Raw genomic sequence first — 19,933 nt, 5'->3', positions numbered from 1 at the left:
TCTCTTCCCATTTGGTTTCAATGGAAAGTGCATCACAGGTATTCCTATTTTCAGTTCCCTTGCCCTATTTGAAGTGTAGCACTCTCAGAATGCTGCTGAGAGTAACTGAGACCATCTGTTGAGAAACAAAGGAGACTGTCCAGCTCCCAATGTGGTCTCCCCCACGTTGGGTGACTCTGTACTCTTAATAGTGATCTTGTCTCTGTGTAAATCGTTTGTGGAATTCCTTTGCTGCAAATTTCTTCAGAGCCTGCTGCATATTCTTTGGACTAACTTGGGCTTGGAACATTGGAGAATTTTACCCAATACCTGGTTTTGGTATTGGTCAGACCTGCTCCAAATTGTAGCTTTCCCATGCACTAGCTATGGGATCTCATGAAAGTTGCTAGATGTTACTGGTTGACTCATTGCAAAATAAGGCTATAGTAAAGATTGGATGAAGTAATGTATATTGTGTCTGGCACATAAGTGTTCCCTAAATCTTATCTATTATTGCTATGTAGAGAGAAAGATGTAGGATGAGAATTGGAAGCCCTGCTTTCTTCTTTGGCCTTGCTAAATTGCAGCTATGCAGTAACCCTTGGGAGTGATGTTTGAAGGTCACACAGGACTGTGGCCATGTTGTTTTCACAGGGCTAGAAGGATCTAGAGGGCTGGGTAGACTGGGTCAGGCAATTTCCTGGAGCAAGTAGACCAGGTCTTAGCCTTTTAATTGCTTGGTTGTGGGGAAGTCCGAATGTGGTGATTGGCATGTCTTAGCCAAGAGCAGTGGGAGTAGATCAACTACTATAAAAGCATTTCAATATTTAATAACTGGTATGGCCCTACTCAGCAAAAATCAGCCCTGGAAAAGGGTGGATGAGCTGAACTGGGGTAGGAGGGACAGCTCAGACACTCCCAAGGCATTCTCTGTAGGGATGGTGGCCATAGGCAACCATGATCAAGTAAAGTACTCCTTTACCTTCCTTCTGATAGATTCTAAGTGTGCAACAGAGTAGCTGTTAGGAGAGTTCTTTAGTAATAAGCTGGCTTTACCATGCCACCCTTCTAATATAAGTTTTACCTGCTAGTAGATATTACTATTGAACTAGGACAGTAATAAAATAGAGGCTTCTTCAATATCACAGTAGCACAACACTCTAAAGAAATGTGGCAGTGATACAAACCACATCTTACTCCCTTTCCCTCAACCAATAATTTCTATACAATAGGAAAGGCTGTCTCCGAAATTTATATTTCAGGCACAGAAAAAGGAATTCTTACACCAGTTAACCATTGTAGCTGAATTTTAAATTTAAAAGCTGATAATAGAAGGTTTTGAAGATCATGTGTACTATTATTTTGGTTTCCTTGCAGTGTTATTGAGGTTTAACTTAAAGTATCCAGTAGAGGGCATGAAAGGAATTGTTCAGCTCATTATATTGAATACAGGATTTGAACAGCAAAAATGAAAAGGCAAATGAACTATATATTGCAGTTTTCAGACACAGAAAAACAAGTAACCTTTAAATATCAACCAGAAATATATTTGTAACCTTTATTTTTTATTTTCTATGTCCTTCATTTAAAATAAAATAGATGTTTCATTACAATTAGATCTACTGTATTTATAAAACACATGACATCATTAAATATCAGTGATTTTATTCAGCTGTGTTAGAGACAAACTTGAAAAATATATGAAACTGTAGCATAGAGACTATGCTGGGATCTAGAAAAGTAATTTCAATCTTTAAAACAACCCTAAGAAGCTGATTTTATTTTTTCCATTTTGTTGAGGCTGAGAGAGGCTGCAAATTTCACAATATTCCCTGGCTGGCATCTTCATTATTTCTCATAAAACCTTTGGGAAGTGAGAAATAAATTTTCCTTATGAATAGACTCAGGATCTAGGATCCTTAATTTAGATAATGAAATAACTAATCTGATCACTTCTGTATTTATGTATTTTGGACATTATATTTTCCTGTAATTTTTTATAGCCAAATCCTGTATCTAGTTGATAATAATATGTTTTTAATTAATTGATTGATTTGCACTTTCGTTTCTGATTAGCTTAGTCATTCTCCTAACTAATCAGCACTCTCATAATTGTAAAATAAATCTGTAATATTTTCTAGAGTGGCAACCTTGTCTTGTATCATTTTCTTTATAGCTGGGTCCCAGTGTTTCTAAGATGAAGTTCAAGGGCTACCTGCATTAAAACACTTTGAAGAGTTTGTTTAAAATAGATTGGACCACAACAAAGATAAGTTAAATCAGAGAATTCTGGGTTGAAGCCCAAAAAACTGCATCTTCACATCCTCCCCGGATATTTCTTAAACACACTAGGAAATGATACCCTGGCTTGGACAGTGAGAATGACTCATGTTCAGGCAGCACTCACAGAACTTTAATTATCAATGACTGTGCTTCAGGCATTAGACCACCTTGACTTCTGCGTAGTATCGTTTGGCTTAATAGCCAACCACACAAGTTAGTGGAAAAGCATGGCTTTAGGAAGCAGAAGTACCTAGATTTTGATCACTTAGCTTCAGTTTCCAACATCTGTAAAATAATACCTATATTGCAGTATGTTTTGAAGATAAAATGAGATAATACAGGTCAAGCACAGACCTAGCGCAGTGTCTGGTCCATATTAGAGTCTCAAATAATGGTAGATGGTAATAACTCAATATGAAATATCATTAAATAGATATAATATTAATGCTTGGTGTTTGAGAGAGTAAGTCTCCTATAAAGTGAAGCTTTTCTATATGCTTACAGAAAAGGTACATTATCATTTGCATTAAATGTGAGTTCTAATGAAAGATCATAATTAAGTACATCTTCTAGAAATAGTTTTCCCAGTAAAGTGTTGTATAAGCACAATACTTCCTTTATATAAACATTGCCAAATACTAGGAGATAATTCTGCATGGGTCTCTTCCATTTCTGCATATCTCAGGAGGAAGGCATTGATTGCTTTCTGTTCTGTACTATCTTTTCAAGGATATTTATATAGTAAACAGCCTTGGGAAATAGAGTGTCTATTCTGGAGCAAAGGCAGTCATGCTTATTGCTCATTATAAAAGATTCATGTACTCTATACTCAGAGTTCCTGTCCTAAAATGCAACCAGTGGTGTGCAGGCTTCTTCTGGGTCCATCTGTGTCATATCCATGTAACTTGGGAGCAAGAACAACTGATACAAATTATGCTGATGCTTATGCTGCTTACTATGTCATAATAATAAAGTTCTTTGTGTTTGGTCCAGGAATCTCATGTGTAGTTTTTGTTTTGTTTTGTGGGTTTGTGTGTGTGTTTTGTTTTATTTTGCCAGTATTCATGAATTCATGGCAGCCTAGCTCACTGGATTCAGGTATGGTAATATCTTAGACCCTTCACAGTTCTTGAGATTAAAAGTACTTTTAATGAATGTTCAGCATATTTTATTTTAAACTATTTTAAAAAAGGATTTATTTATTTGAGAGAGAGAGAGAGAGAGAGTGAAAGAGGGAACAATGGGGGGGGGGGGGAGAGGGGCAAAGGCAGAGGGAGAAGCAGACTCCCTGAAGGGCAGAGAGCCTGATGTAGCTCTCGATCCCAGGACCCTCGGATCATTACCTGAGCCAAAGACAGACACTTAACAGAATGAGCCACCCAGGTGCCCTATTTTAATTTAATTTAATTTTATTCTTAGCCCAAGTGCTTGTCTTGTGAAATCAACAACAACAGAAAGAAGTGGGTGACTTGTCCAAGATCACAGAGCTAGAACCCTAGACTAGATTGGAACCCTAGACTCATGACTTCTAGTCCTCTACTTTTTTCTTTAGGCAATGATGCCTGGCTAAACATCCCAGGCAAAGAATATACACACACAAAAAAAACATGATTTTATCAGTATAGCTAGACATGTTATCATGGAAAAGGAATGCTTTCAATAGAACCATTGGGATTTGAAAAGTTATCCTTAGGCCATTCCTCAAGTAGCTTTTCCATGTGAAAATAGATGAACTACAGAAGCAGTTCTAAAAGAGAAGTTTATTGCAATAAAGATCTATTTCAGAAGCAAGAAAAAAAAAACAACCTCAAATAAACCATATAATCTTGCATCTAAAAGAGCTAAAAAAATAAAAGAAAAAACAAAACCTTAAACCAGAAGAAGGAAGGAAATAATAAGAATTAGAGTAGAATTAAATGATATAGATATGATGTGATTATTTTTCACAGAACTAGAACATACAATCCTGAAATTTATATGGAGCCACAAAAGACCCCAAATAGCCAAAGCAATCTTGAGAAAGAAAAAACTACAGGTATCACAATTCCAGACTTCAATTTATATTACAAAGCTGTAGTAATCAGGATAGTATGGCATCGGCACAAAAATAGACACACAGATCAATGGAACAGAATAGAAAACTCAGAAATAAATTCACAATTATACAGTCAATTAATCTTCAACAAAGGAGGCAAGAATATGAAATGGCAAAAAGACAGTCTTTTCAATAAACAGCACTGGGAAAACTGGATAGCTGTAGGCAAAAGAATGAACTTTCTTGAGTGAATGTAGGCACTTTCATACACTAAACACAAAAATAAACTCAAAATGGATCAAGGACCAAAATATGAGACCTGAAGCCATAAAAATCCTAAAAGAAGGCATAGGCAGTACTTTCTGTGCCACTAATTATAGCAAGATCTTTCTAGGTATGTCTCCTGAAGCAAGGGAAACAATAGCAAAAATAAACTATTGGGACTACATCAAAATAAAAAGCTTCTGCAAACTGAAGGAAACAATCAACAAAACAAAAAGCCCACTGAATGGGAGAAGGTATTTGCAAATGACATGTCTGATAAAGGGTTAGTATCCAAAATACATAAAGAATTTAAAAAACATCAAGAAAACAAATAATCCAATTTAAAAAGTGGCAGAACATGTGAACAGACATTTCTCCAAAGAAGACATACAGACATGGCCAACAGATACATGGAAAGATGCTCAACATCACTCATCATCAGGGAAATGGAAATCAAAACCACAATGAGATTATAAACTCACCCCTGTTAGAATGGCTAAAATAAAAAACACAGGAAACAAGAAGTTTTGGTGCGGATGTGGAGAAAAAGGAGATCTTATGCACTGTTAGTGGGAATGGAAAGAGGTGCAGCCACTGTGGAAGACAGTATGGAGATTCCTTAAAAAGTTAAAAATAGAAATTATCAATGATCCAATCACACTATTGGGCATTTACTAAAAAACTACAAAATTATTAATTCAAAGGGATACATGTATCCTGCTATTTATAGCAGCATTATTTACAATACCAAATTATGGAAGAAGCCTAAGTGTCCATCGACAGATGAATGAACAAAGAAGTGATATATATCTCATAGAATATTATTCAGCCATAAAAAGAATGAACTCTTGCTATTTGCAACATGGATGGAGCTAGAGAGTATAATGATAAGCCAAATAAGCCAGTCACAGAAAGACAAATACCATATGACTTCACTCATGTGGAATTTAAGAAACAAAACAATTGAACAAAGGGGAAAAAAAAGAGAGGGAGAGAGACAACCCAAAAACCAGACTCTTAACTACAGAGAACAAACAGCTGGTTACCAGAAGAGAGGTTGGGCATGGGGGCTGGGTGAAATAGGTGAAGGAGATTAGAAGTACACTTATCTTGATGAGCACTGAGAAACATATAGAATTGCTGAATTACTATATTTTACACCTGAAAACTAATATAACATTATATGTTAACTATACTGGAATTAAAACAAAGAAATTTAATTTAAAAAATGGATGGACTGTACCTCTTTGGTGTCATTTTCATAGACAATTCAAGTTCATGGATTGACCAGTGATGTCAGCATGTTTAGAAGAAAGCGGAGTAGAAACTATATTGCCAACAAGCTTTGGGATGGATGGATGTGCCAAGCTGGTATATAAGCGAGGAATTCTGGATTACATTGGAATCTAAGGTGATGGAATACACACGTAGCTGTAAATGGAGAGAGGGTAGATTATGTTGGGGTGGACAGTGGTAGGGGTGCAAAATATATTTAATTAAATATATGAAATAATTCTACTCAAAATACTTTTTCTTTATAAGTTGCTCTGTGCCTTATGGTCAGTGAAAGAAATAAAAGCTTGGAAGTGAAAACAGCTGGAGAGCATTAAGCAATCACCAAGAGTTAGCAGATGAAGGCAGCAAGAGGTTCAGATAGATTCTCAAAACAAAGAACACTTGATTTAAAGTCCTGTCAGGAAACTTGGCTTTGTTTTGGACATTGCTTCTACTTAGGTATTAGGGTTCCAGTCAATAAAATACACTTATATTCTTTACTTTAGCTTACAGTATTCTTGTGCCAATAACAATCTCTGGGAGGACACGGAGAGTCTTTTAGTTTAATATACTTAGTTCATCAGGGGTCAAGCACGAGCAGACACAGAGTACAAATGGTGTAACATGTCTCTGTCCTTAAATAGTTTAAAACTCAGCAGAGGAGACAGATATATGAATGAATAACAGAGTGAGATCTGTACAATAATATAAGTATTTATGAGATGCAGAAGAGGGTCTTGGAGCCTTAATTATATCTTGAAGTAGAGAGAAATGAAAAGGTTCACAGAACAGGTGACATCTATGTCACTGGTAGATCCTTTGCTTCACTCTTTAATATGATCTGATCTACAATGGTCTGATTTCCCCCGTTAACAGCATGTTCTTCCTAAAAAAAAAAAAATAGACGGTTTTTGTGATATTGTGATTTATAATAAGAAATATAAATTTGGTCTTTGTCTCCTTTCTGGCACAAAGCCCCGGAAACCCTTGGAATTTCCTAAGTGAAGAGAACCATAAAGGCGCCTTTTGTATGTTAATTAGATGACTTTTGGGAACCTCGAGAGGATGCGGACTGGTTGCCAGGGAAACCAACCAAGTGATTAGAAGGTTGGAACTTCCAGTCCCATCCCAGACCCTAGGGAAGGGAGAGGGAATGAAGGTTGAATCAATCAGCAATGGCCAATGATTTAATCAATCTTGCCTATGTAATGAAGATTCCATAAAAACCCTAAAAGGACAGGGTTTGGAGAATTCCCAGGGTTGGTGAAAATGTGGAGGTGCTGGGAGAGTATTGCCCTGGGAGAGTATGGAAGCTCTGTGCCCTTCTCCCCTACCTTGCCTTATACCTCTCTTCCATCTGGCTGTTCCTGAGTTATATCTTTTTATAATAAAGCGTTAATCTAGTAAGTAAAATGTTTCCTGAGTTCTGTGAGCCTCTTTAGCAAATTAATCAAACCCAAGGAAGAAGGGGGATCATAGGAACTTTAGAGCTAGTTGGTTAGAAGCACAGATAATAATAACCTGGCTTGTGACTGGCATCTAAAGTGGAGGGGCTGCGGTCTTGTAGGACTAAGTCCTTAACCTGCAGAACTGATGCTATCTCCATGTAAAAAGTGTCAAAATTGAGTTGAATTGCAGAACACTCAGCTGGTGTCCAGAGCATTGCTTGGTGGTATGGGGGACCCTCCCCCCAACACATTGCAATTCATCTAGGAACAGTCTCTTCATTCCACCTCATGGAGAAAATGGTCTAGAGGCCACAGTAAGTTGTTTACCTCTTTGAAATGTTTTCCTTTTTTTTTTTTTTTTTTTTTTTTTTTTTTTTTTTTTTTTTAAATTTTAAGATTTTATTTATTTATCTGAAAGAGAGAGAGAGCGCGTGCACAAGCATAAGCAGGGGGAGTGGCAGGCAGAGAGAGAGGGAGAAGCAGGCTCCTAGCAGAGCATGGAGTCCAATGTGGGACTCGACCCCAGGACCCTGGGATCACAACCTAAGCCAAAGGCAGATGCTTAACTGATGGAGTCACCCAGGTGCCCCAGGCTGATTCTAAATTTTATATGGAAATCCAAAGGGGCTGAGAATATCCAAGGCAGTCTAGAAAAGGAAGAAGGCCGAGAAGTTCTGCTACCAGAAATTAAGCTCCATTTTAAAGCTATAATAATTAAGACAATGCGGGATTAGTGCAAGGACCGACAGACGGAGGCAAGGACCGACAGACGGAGAAATGTTTTCCAACTATATAGAAATCATAAATCAAATCCTTGGTGCAGATGATGTCAGAATTATTCAGTGATTGTATAGTAAAAGAATAGGCATCAAGACAACTTGCCTTCTTATTTTGTCACAATTGTGCTGAAGGCCAGTTCATTTACTAACTTCACATCTGAGTTGAGCTTAACAATTAGCTACTGGGGCTTGGTGATGGTGAGGAGCTGCAACATCTTTCAGACCTAAGGACCTAAAGGCTCTTATCATGAATACCTCTGATTCCTATGATAAATGTTTATCTGTGTTCCACAGGAACTTAGTAGTTGCTAGCTTTTCTTGCCATTGTCATTCTAATTTCATCTGCTAGGTTCTTTGTGATAGTGCTTAGCATTTTTATAGTAATCTTCTATGGGTTAGACTTCATATCTTCAAAAACTTTTAAACTTTTTTCTAAGGACTTCAAGCACAGTAGGGAACCTTATTATTATTATTATTATTATTATTATTATTACCATTATTATTTTTTTTTTCTTTTCAACTTCCTTCATCATTCTTTCCAAAAGAGATAGTGTCCATTTAATGTTTGAAGGTTGACTTCTTCTCCTGGGAGTTTCAGGTTAAAAGGAGATGGTGGGAAGAGCAGCATTCCAAGTAGATGAAATAGGATGCACATAAGTATAAGGCAGTTTAAAAGAATAGGTCTTCAATATTACTGGAAAACAATGTGTGAGGGGAGGAGAAAAGAGTAGGAAATGGAGCAAGAGAATGTGGCAGAGATTAGTTATAAGACTGGGGAGGGGAGGATGTATTTGGAAGCTATGTAAAGAGGGAAAATTAAAAAAAATTTATAAGAGAATTGTTTTAAGGGATGAATAAGGGCAGCAAGAAAAGATGAATATCAGATTTCTGATTTTGGTGAGTAGTTAAATGGGGAAGCCATAAGAAAGAAGGAATATGGGAGAAGATACAATTTTGAGAGATAAGTATCAGCCCAACATCATTGAGGGATGCCCAGCTGAAGATATTCAGAGGAAGTTGGAAATACAGATTTAAAATTGAGAACAGAATGTTGACTGATAATATATAGGTGTGAAAAATATCAGGAGTAGAAAACATAGGAGGAGATATGCTTGGGCAATAAGCTGGACATGAGTAACTCTATCTTCCCATCTACAGCCTCTGCCATGGCGGTAAATCTTAGTGGTTTCAACTATGTTTCTTTCATTCATTCAACATTCACTTGACAAATGCTTTTTTTTTTTTTTTTTTTTTAAAGATTTTATTTGTTTATTCATGAGAGAGAGAGAGAGAGAGAGAGAGAGAGGCAGAGACACAGGCAAAGGAGAAGCAGGCTCCATGCAGGGAGCCCAATATGGGACTCCATCAAGGGTCTTCAGGATCACGCCCCGGGTTGAAGGCAGGCGCCAAACCGCTGAGCCACCCAGGGATCCCCAACAAATACTTTTTGAGTTGTCACTGTGAGGCATTGTGGCAGGCATGAGTGATCATTTGGAGAACAAGACAGACAGGGATCCTATCTCATGGGCTCACATTCTAGTTCATGATATAGGCAGTGGGAACACCATATGCAGAAACCCTTAGGCAGAAAAATCCCTACTGCAGTTTAAGAATTTCATCATGAGGGGATCCCTGGGTGGCGCAGCGGTTTGGCGCCTGCCTTTGGCCCAGGGCGCGATCCTGGAGACCCGGGATCGAATCCCACGTCGGGCTCCCGGTGCATGGAGCCTGCTTCTCCCTCTGCCTCTCTCTCTCTCTCTCTCTCTGTGACTATCATAAATAAATAAAGAAAAAATATTAAAAAAAAAAAAAAGAATTTCATCATGAAATGAAGTTGGAGAGGCAGGCAAGGCCAGTCATGTGAGCCTTGCAAGTTATGGTAGAGAATAGAGCCTAAGCCTCTGAGATTTATAAGCAGGGGAGTATTCACCCCTCTTCCAGCCACAGTGGGTTGGATTGGGTGGGAGTGGAGTCCCTTCTTAGGCTGACAAATCCTAGTGCAAAAAGGTAAACTGGACCAATCAGGATTCTTTCCTTTGGGAGTCAGTGTTAGTAAACATTGAGCAAAGGTGGCAAGTGGTAGTGCTTGTTAACGCTGAGAAGATGCTACACCATAAAGAACCATTATGGCCTGTACACAAAGTGAAGCTGTGAGAAAGAAGAAAGTATAACGTAGCATAAATGATGTGGCAGAGGAAATGGGGCACTCGTTCACCTTTCTTTCATTCCAGTGAGATACTTTTGTCCTTTATCACTCCATGTGACCATTACAATACACCCTTCCTTGTTTGAATCCTTTTGTGTGAATTTCTATCTCTTATAATTGAAAGGGCCCAATCAGGATACGCAGAAAGCCGGTAAAGAGGGGAGAGAACAGAGTCCACTACTTTATCCTCTGAGGCCCTGTGGGTGAGCACACATTTTTATTGTAGCACTGAAGCATAGATTTTATTTATTTATTTATTTATTTATTTATTTATTTATTTATTTATTTATTTATCTATTTATTTATTTATATGTCTGTCTCATGATTTGCGTGTCTTATTCAACTTTGTGTCTATAGCATTGATCATCATGATAGTGCATTAGTTGGTGTTTAAAAACGCTTGTTGAATAGAATTGAGAATGGAACCTTAAAAAATATTTGAAGGTTGAACTGACGGGGGAGAAATAAGTCCACAGAACAGATTTAGAAGGAACTACAGCAGTAGATGGAGAGCCAGAAAGGTGTGGTGCCTAGAAGGGCAATGGATAAGAAAATATATCTTAAAGAGTAGGCACTGAATGGGATGCAGTGCTCCAGAGTTTAGAATAATGAGGATGCAAATAAGAACCAAGTGGATTTACCAACTGTTTTATCACAAAGATGAAAGAAAAAGTCATATTGTTAACTGAGGAGATAGAGTCAGCATGAGTGGATGATGTTCAGTAAATTATCATAGCTTGTGTTGGTTTTCAGTGATTTCCTGTGATCAAATATTACAAACATTTATTCATATACAACTATAAATCAATGGGTTAGTCTTTAGTTTTTGAAATGAGATGCATCATGGGATGCCTGGGTGGCTCAGCAGTTGGGCATCTGCCTTGGGCTCAGGGTGTGATCCTGGAGTTGCGGGATTGAGTCCCGCATCGGGCTTCCTGCATGGAGCCTGCTTCTTCCTCTGCCTGTGTCTCTGCCTCTCTCTCTGTGTGTCTCTCATGAATAAATAAAAAAAAATCTCAAAAAAGAAAAGAAAAGAGATGCATCATACTTTCTGTAAATAAACAAAACATTAAAGCCTCAAACACTTGATGTACATGCTCAACATTTTTGAAAAATAAGAATACTAATTTGGTCTCTTACTTCATAAAATTGAAGTTTCTCCTGATAGTATGAGGATAACAGTCTATTAAGAGAACTGTAAAGCTTCACACATAGTTTCATTTAGAGAGGTGTGTGACTCACATGCCATAAATATTAACAAAATATGTCAATCAAAGTGTATACAATCAGGCATGTTTCAAACAGAAGGCAACCTCAGAATTTCATATTAATTAACTAGACTTTGCACTATTCTTCATGCTCATGCATTAATAGTCACATAATATATTTTGATTAAATTTGTACTTTATAATTCTGAAGTTAAGAGAAATAATAGTTTCTTTTTTTTAACTGTATTGGAATGTTATCTCTCTTTAAAATTTTAATCCTCGGGACCCCTGGGTGGCGCCGCGGTTTGGCGCCTGCCTTTGGCCCAGGGCACGATCCTGGAGACCCGAGATCGAATCCCACATCGGGCTCCCGGTGCATGGAGCCTGCTTCTCCCTCTGCCTATGTCTCTGCCTCTCTCTCTCTCTCTCTCTCTGTGACTATCATAAATAAATAAAAATTAAAAAAAAAATAAAATTTTAATCCTCAAACGGTTAACATACAGTGTTGTATTAATTTCAGGTGTACAATTTGGTGATTCAGCATTTCCATACATCACCCAGTGCTCATCACAAGTGCACTCCTTAATCCCCTTCACCTATTTCACCCATCCCCTCACCCACATCCTCTCTGATAACCATCTGTTTTCTATAGTTAAGAGTCTGTTTCTTTGTCTCTCTTCTTTGATCATTTGTTTTCTTAAATTCCACACAGAGTGATATTATATGGTATGTCTTTCCTCTGACTTTTTTCATTTAGCTTTATACTCTCTAGCTCCATCCAGGTTGTTGCAAATGGCAAGATTGCATCCGGTTTTCAAATGGCTAAGCAATATTCCATTGTGTGTGTGTGTATATATATATATGATATATATATATATATATACACACATATAATATCTTCTTATTTATTTGTTTATTTATTTAAATATGCTCCATGCCCAGCATGGAGCCTGATGAAGGGCTTGAACTCACAACCCTGAGAATAAGACCTGAGCTGATATTAAGAGTCGGACACTTAACCAACTGAGCCACTCAGGTACCCTAATACCACATCTTCTTTATCCATTTATCTATGATGGACACTTGGGCTACTTCCATAATTTGGTTATTGTAAATAATGCTTACATTACTTTAGTGTTTTTGTATTCTTTGTGTAAATACCCGGTAGTGGAATTACTGCACCATAGGGTAGTTCTATTTTTAACTTTTTTTGAGGAACTTCCATATTTTTCTCCAGAGTGGCTGCACCAGTTTACATTCCCACCAACAGTGCACAATGGTTCTTTTTTCTCCACATCTCACCAACACTTGTTGTTTCTTGAATAGTCTCTTAAAATTGTTTTTGTAGGTAACTTTTAATTCTCATCAGGAGAGATTGAACCCCTGGGAGATCACTTACTTCTACTGTTATAATGGGTTATAAATGTCACTGTGATTATCTTCTAATCATGGCTCTCTTGGAGGGAGTCATCTGAGGATAGCTCTACTGCATCACGTAGGTTTGATTTTTCTTTTCTTTTCTTTTCTTGCTGTGTCATCTGAATCCCCACTCCTTTGGTTTCCATTCTAATTATTCACAATTTCCTTCCAAATGCCATCAGAGAGTTCTGGTAAATAAAGTTCTGGAAATGGAAAGTCTATTTGGAGGAAGATTTGATATTGAAAGTCTGAATTTCTGTGTGCTTTCTGTAGACCTCCATCCCAATATTAAGAATGTTGCAGCTGTGTCTGATGTGTGGTAGAGGCCCCATAGCTCTGATCTCGCTCTGGAGTCACCATCCATCTATATCTTGCCACTTTTCTCTTGGACCTTATTGGCTTCTGAACTTTTCAGCTTTTGGTTGTTCACTTTCTTTCTTTCTTCCCTGTCAGCCACAAGGGAATTTAGAACTGTCATTTTGTCTATTCTTCTCTTTTAATGCTTTGTTATCTTTGGGGTCCTTGTATCCAATACACAGCTTTGTTGAATTTTTTTTCTAATGTGAAAATGCTCATGCACTTGGGTTCCTGTTAAGAACACCCTGAACTTCTGGTGGATACTTTTCTCCACTAAAGACTATCTGTGAAAGAAATGGTCCTCAACTATTAATGTCCTTTGCAGGAGATTCCTGTTGGCTATCAGGCAACCCAGATTTCCTAGTGATCTGCGTGGGCTTTAATCTTTTCTCTCCATTACTCTATCTCATGTCACGTGGAGAAGCAGTTGTGCTCTCCTGTGGCTATACCTTTGTAACTAGATAGATAAGGCTGCCCAATTTCATGCTTTCAGAAAGTTTCTCCTCTATCTTTTTATGATAAGAAGTTGCTTTTGTATTTTCCAACTTTTTCCCACTCTTTATAAGTCAGGCTAAAATACAAAGAATCTTCTTCCACCATTTCTGTGGACCTCCATAGCCTGGTGTGGGAATGAGAGCTGAAAGACAGCGATAGAGGTGACCTTAGTAGCCAATGTCCTTCTCTTGTCCCCAAAGACAACTCTGACTACAATTCTACTGCCATCAGGTTTTCAGTAAGGTTAGCTGTGAAGAATGAGTAACTGCTGGAGTGGGTGCAAGGTTAAGAGAGGATATTATAATAAGGAAGATTCAGACTTACCTGTATACTGGAAAAATCCAATACAGAGGGAAAAGCTGAAGACAGGAAAATTCTATCAAAAAATTTCAGTCTCTGCCCCAGGCATCAATCTGATCAACCATTTAAGACACCTAATTTCCAATCCTACCACACAGCAATCAATCTCTTGCCCATATCAATAATTTTACTATTACTACTATTATGACAGTGGTGACAGCTACTACTACTATTTGGGTAACTTTGGGAGGTTAATGGAGATTATGGGGTGGGAGATAAAATTTCTCCAGCTACTCTTGGGTGCCACCATTAAAACTTCTTTCTGTCTGCTGAAGACTTTGGTATCCATCTGATCTGATTCCAACAGTCATCATTGTTCATATGGAGGCTCATACAACTCCTTGGTGTCTTATTTCCTTGACACTCTCATTTCCAGGAACTTTCTTATTCACTCCTCCTTAGCCACCCCTCCCTGCACTTGCCTACAATACACTATCAAGCTCCTGAATAACTCATATGCATTTTGCATCTCTCTCCCCCAATCTCTTTTCTCCAGTCTTGTGGAACATCATTCAGTTCCTCTAAGCCATGTTGCTTCCCAGCTCAAGGCAACACTTGAGTGAACACATACATTCTCTCTGCCTGAAAGACTTCCTTCTCCCAATGCCAAGATCCTAGCTATTTACTTAGCTTCTGCTTACTCATCGATTAAGTTTTATCTTAACCAATCTTCTCTCAGGAAAGGCTTCACTGACCCAAACAACAAGGTGAGGTCTCCCTGTTTTTCATGCCAAAGGAATTGGACAATTTTCCATTGCAGTATATCTCATAATTCGATGGATTAATTCAATGGTGTAGTGGCTCATATATAATATACTCAGCAAATATTTGTTGACTGAGTAAATCAATGAATAAATGGAGAGTCTGAAGTTATAGAAGGAGGAAATTCACTTTAAAAAAAATACAATCCAACAAGTTTATTTAGATTTCACTAGTTTTACATATACATATTTGTCTCCATGTATATGTTTAGTTCTATGCAATTTTATTGCATGTATAGATTTGTGTGGCCACCACCACAGGCAAGCAATGGATAGCTCCATCACAAGGATCCTCATGCCATCCTTTCATAGCCATAGTCACCTTCTTTCTCCTACTCCTTTCTAACTATTGGTGGCCAGCAATCTATACTCCATGTCTAGTTTTTATCATTTTGAGAATGCTCTACTAATGGAATCATATAGTAGGCAAAATTTTAAGATTTGCTTTTTTTCACACGAAATAATTTTCTGAGATCCATACAAGTTGTTATGTTTTTTTAATTGCCAAGTAGTATTCCATGGTATAGATATACCACAGTTTTTTTTAACTATTCACCTGTTGGAGGCATTTGGTTTGTTTCTGGGTTTTGTATATTATGAATAAATCTGCTATGAACATTTGTGTATAGGTTTAGTGTGAACTTAACTTTTAATTTCTCTGGGATAGCTGCCTAAAAGTGAAATTGCTGAATTATATGGTAAGTACATATTTAGTTTTTAAGAAACTGCTTAGTCACAGATATATGTATGTTTAATATTTTGTTTAATCTTGCTAGTCTTTTGTTCTATAAAAATAAAATTGCACTGCATGTAGTCTTTTGGGACTGACTTTTTCACTTATTAGATTTCTAAGATTTCTCCATGTTGTTGCATGTGGCTGTATAAATATCTCACTTTGTGACTATATCACATTATCCAATCAATGGTGGAACAAGTTGCAGCATTTTGTGAACAAAATACACCATTTTATGAGTAAGATTTTCATGTGCAAAAGCTTATTTGGACATTTTCCAAGGTGTTAAGAAATATGAAGCTTCAGCTTTCAGATGGAAGTCTATACTAGTTTTCTAGGGATGCTGTAATAAATGATCACAAATCTAGTGGCTTGAAACAGTTGGAATTTACTATTTCATAGTTTTGGAGGCCAGAAATCTGAAATCAAGATGTGAGCAGTGTTTGTTTCTCCTAAGGAGAATCTCCTTTAAAAAAATCTTAGGAAGGATAGAAAGTTCTGAAGGCAAATCTGTTCCATGTCTCTTTCCCAGCTTCTGATGGTTGCCAGCAATCCTTGGTGTTCTTTGGCTCATAGACACATCACTTCCATCTCTGCCTCCATCTTCCCATGGTGATCTCTGTGTGTGTCAGGAATTCTTCATAGAACAAAAAGCTAGAGGTGGTGGAAAGGATATGATCCAGAAACAGTAAATGGAGATAGAGAAGAATACTTTGCATGGTGTTCCATGGCTTATGAAATGTTCACATTATTTCAAATGATTTTCAAATCAACACTGTGCAGTATGCATTATCTTTATGTCTTTGTCAAAGTTAGAAAATTTCCAGAGCTCAGGTGGATCCCAGGTTGTCAGAGCCTAAACTTGAGCCTTTTCCCAAGACTCGAGTTGGATAACATCCAGGTATGTGAATCTTAGACCTGTCCTGCTGGATTGCCATCTGATTTTGATGCATGCATGAAATTCCTGGTAATGTTCAATGTGTACAATAGACTTTGCCCATTTCCCCCATTGGGTTAAACATCTAATACCCTTTGATTCTGTTTGCTGACAATTCTGAAAGCAACTGCACTATGCTCACTTTAAATGGAAAAAGTGGGCTTGAAACTGAGACCATCCCAGGAATAGCATAGAGCTTTAGAGCACTGAGCTTTCCTGCTGGAAGGCTTTGCTTTTCTCAGATTTTCCATGGATGGTACTTCTAAATATCCTCATGAAGGATGTGACAATTCTCATAGCTATTGCCAAATGTGTGGTTCATCTTGTACTTCCTGAATTTTGTTGCCAGGTAGGTAAGGGACAAACTCAATTGCCAACGAAGAATTTCTCAAATTTCCTCCAAAGCAACACAGTCTTTAAGTGATCAGGTTTAGTGAATTCTGCCATTATTACTTAAAATATATTATTTTTAAACATGCTTTTTTTTTTTTGCAACATACTATACATTGCAGTATATAATCTCAAATATTCAAATTTCAAACGAAGCTAATAAAATACTCAAATGCTTCTGAAGTCTTAATAGGAAATGTTTCAGGTTTCTCCTGCCTTACAGACAGGTGACAAACTATTCTGATGATGCAACACAAACAATATTAGAAGGAGCACATGGTGAGAGATCTTTCCTATCTGCCTTTGGGTCTAGGCATTTATTGCTTTAAAAAAGGCAATAATTGAAAATAATACTCTGTTCACTTCTTCACTTTTAGGTGACAGAAAGCAGAGAAACTTTTATTAATAGAGCTCAAGAGCTCATAAGATATTCTCTTAGGAACAACTAAAATTTTATGCTGTTAACCATGGTGTCCAGTGGTCTGATGCTCTATTTCCTATGTATACAAGAATATAACCTTGGAAATATGTGGCTATTTCTTGGATTTATAACACATATTGGGCTTGGTTAGTGCTGCTATTTAAAGTAGCCCAGCAATTTGAGTGTGGGCCCTTAAGGACATTTTTTTTTGTTCATAGAGTTGTTCCTTTCTTGATTAGTTAAGACTACTAAGCAACAGAAGTTATTTTTAAAAAATTTTATTTATTAATTTTTTTAGAGAGTGAGAGAGCAAGGGTGCAGGGAGAGGGAGAGAGAGAATCAGAAGCCAGTTCCATGTTCAGTGCAGAGCCCAATGTGGGGCTCAATCTCACGACCCTGAGATCATGACCTGAGTGGAATCAAGAGTTGGATGCCTAACTAACTGAGCCACCAAAGTGCCCCTATTTTCTGTTTCTTAACAGTGATATTTAGGTCTCCTTTCTCTGATTCTTCAAGAAAATGCTTCATGTTGAGTTTGAATAGTAATTGAGTATTTGGTCCAAAAAGTCATAGATGATCATAGATATCTCTAATTTTGAGAGCCTAAGATATGTGTCTATCCAAGTGCTTGGATCAATTTCCATAAGAAGGGTCTGTGGATAACAATTCTATCCACTTGGGATGACCATGGAGGCTATCCACAAATTCCACCTGCTGCCAAAACATTGAACCGGCTCTCATGTATACATGGGAGCAAGCTGTAGCAGCAAGCTGTAGCATCCTTTTGTCAGCTTTGGCCTCCAGTGTTCTGTATGGTCTCTCAGATATATGCTCCTGCATTTCAGACTGTATCTATTGGCCCCAAAGTGCCAAACTACCTCAAGGACAAATGGCTCAAATCATTGTAGGACAAATCAGATCCAGAAAATCCAATAAAACAACCAGCCTAGCCTTTTCTGCAGCATGCCCATGTACTCCATGTGCTATTTAATGGCCCAGAAGGATGAAACAGAGGCTGTGGACTGCACAGCAAATGGCATAAAGAGCCTGAGTTTTTGATGATATCTATGAGATACCACATCAACAAGTCCAGGTACCTGACCTGTCTTAGAGAAGCAGGGAGAGAAAGAATGTTCCAGACTGAAGGAACTGGCAAGGAAGGGCTGCATATTAGAGGAACAGGAAGAAGACTGATATGGCTGGATTATTTACCTAGGAAAGAGTTTCCTGAGATAAAGCTAGAAAGGTGAGGAGGGATCAAATTATAGGGCCTGCAGTCATATGAAGTGCCAGTTAAGAACTCAATCTCTGGAATCAAGCAAACCTGGACTCAAATCCCACCTTTCTGATTCCCAGCTGGGGAACCTAGGGCAAGCTCTTGATCTCCCCTTTCACCTCAGTTTCCCCTCTTGTAAATGAATAACAGTGTAATAGCTTCTTTGTGGTCTGGGGGGAAAAGTAAATGAAACACTGTAAAGAAGTTAGGAGTTTGATAAAATAGATGAAATAGGAAGCTGTTATAATTGTTATTGTTATTGTTTTGGGGCAGAATTAATGTGAGTGGTGATACTAACTATAATAATTTTGGACTCTCTAAAAGTTTGTGAGGGAGACCATCATGATCAAATTTCCATTTTTCAAAGCTCCTTCAGGTTGCAAAGTGAATAATGCATTAGAGAGGAGCATGTGTAGGACAGGGAGATCAGATAGGAGAAGCTATTGCATATTCCAGGCAAATATGTTGGATGTTTGGACCAAGGTAGAGGCAGTAAAGATGGAGGAAATTGATGGATTGGGGTTACTTAGAAAGTAGAATTGGGAGGAAGTGATTGATTGAATATGAGGAGCAAGATAGAGATGACTCTGAAGTGTCAGGCTTTGTGCATTTATTAAGCCAGGGAACCCTGTAGGAGAAACAGGCTGTATATGAGGGCCCGGGGAAGTGGTGAGATCTGAGATCAGTTTAGTTCTGGTGAATTTAAGTTACCTGTGAGCCACCTAGGGGGAGATATTTAGTCAGCACTTGAATATATATGGTTACCTTTCAGAGGAGAGGTGGAGTGGTCTGGTCTAGAGATACAATTTTGACTGTCAACATATAAATGGTTACTAGAGCATTGGGGATGGATGAAAATGGAGAAGAGAAAAACAACTAGACCTTAGAAGAAATTCCCAAGTTAAAAGCCATTGAGTTGGAAACAATGAGTTTGGTTGCAAATAATTAGACTAATCCAGCCTGGCTCGAACAATAATGGGTTATGAATGAGAAAGCCTAGTAGGAATGAGGGCCACAGGATTTGTTAGATTCAGCAGTTTTAAGCATGCCATTAACTTCCCAATTTCTTTCCATGTGTGGGCTGCCTTATGTGGTGTTGGTTTCCATCTCAAGCTTGACTCTTATGCAGTTGCAGGATAGCTGCCTAAAATAAAAGAAGCACGTAGAGTTACGTGCTTCTTTTCAACACTGAGAAAGGAGAGTGGTTCTGTTATTTTCTCAGAGAGGGAGGAGATTTTTCTTTCTGAAGTCCCTACTAAAACTTTCCTTTTGTTAGCTAGAATTGGGTCATGTGCCCATCTCTTAAC

The 19,933-nt window shown here is 37.9% G+C and overlaps 1 long non-coding RNA gene across 2 annotated transcripts in view; it reads left to right on the top strand.

Moving 5' to 3' along the window:
• Positions 1-19,933, top strand: part of LOC144320661 (uncharacterized) — a 134,766-nt gene that overhangs the window by 59,061 nt on the left and 55,772 nt on the right. The window contains exon 1 of one of the 2 annotated variants that reach the window (XR_013386262.1): positions 10,407-10,472. The exons of the other annotated variant lie outside the window; for it this stretch is intronic. This is a non-coding gene — a long non-coding RNA (uncharacterized LOC144320661). Of the gene's footprint in view, positions 1-10,406; positions 10,473-19,933 lie in introns of those variants that run through there. 2 annotated transcript variants of the gene reach the window in all.

The sequence above is a fragment of the Canis aureus genome, chromosome 9 (genome assembly GCF_053574225.1).
Source record: "Canis aureus isolate CA01 chromosome 9, VMU_Caureus_v.1.0, whole genome shotgun sequence".
NCBI lineage: Eukaryota > Metazoa > Chordata > Mammalia > Carnivora > Canidae > Canis > Canis aureus.
The sequence above is the reverse complement of the archived record's forward strand: the minus strand, read 5'-3'. Positions and strand labels throughout refer to the sequence as shown.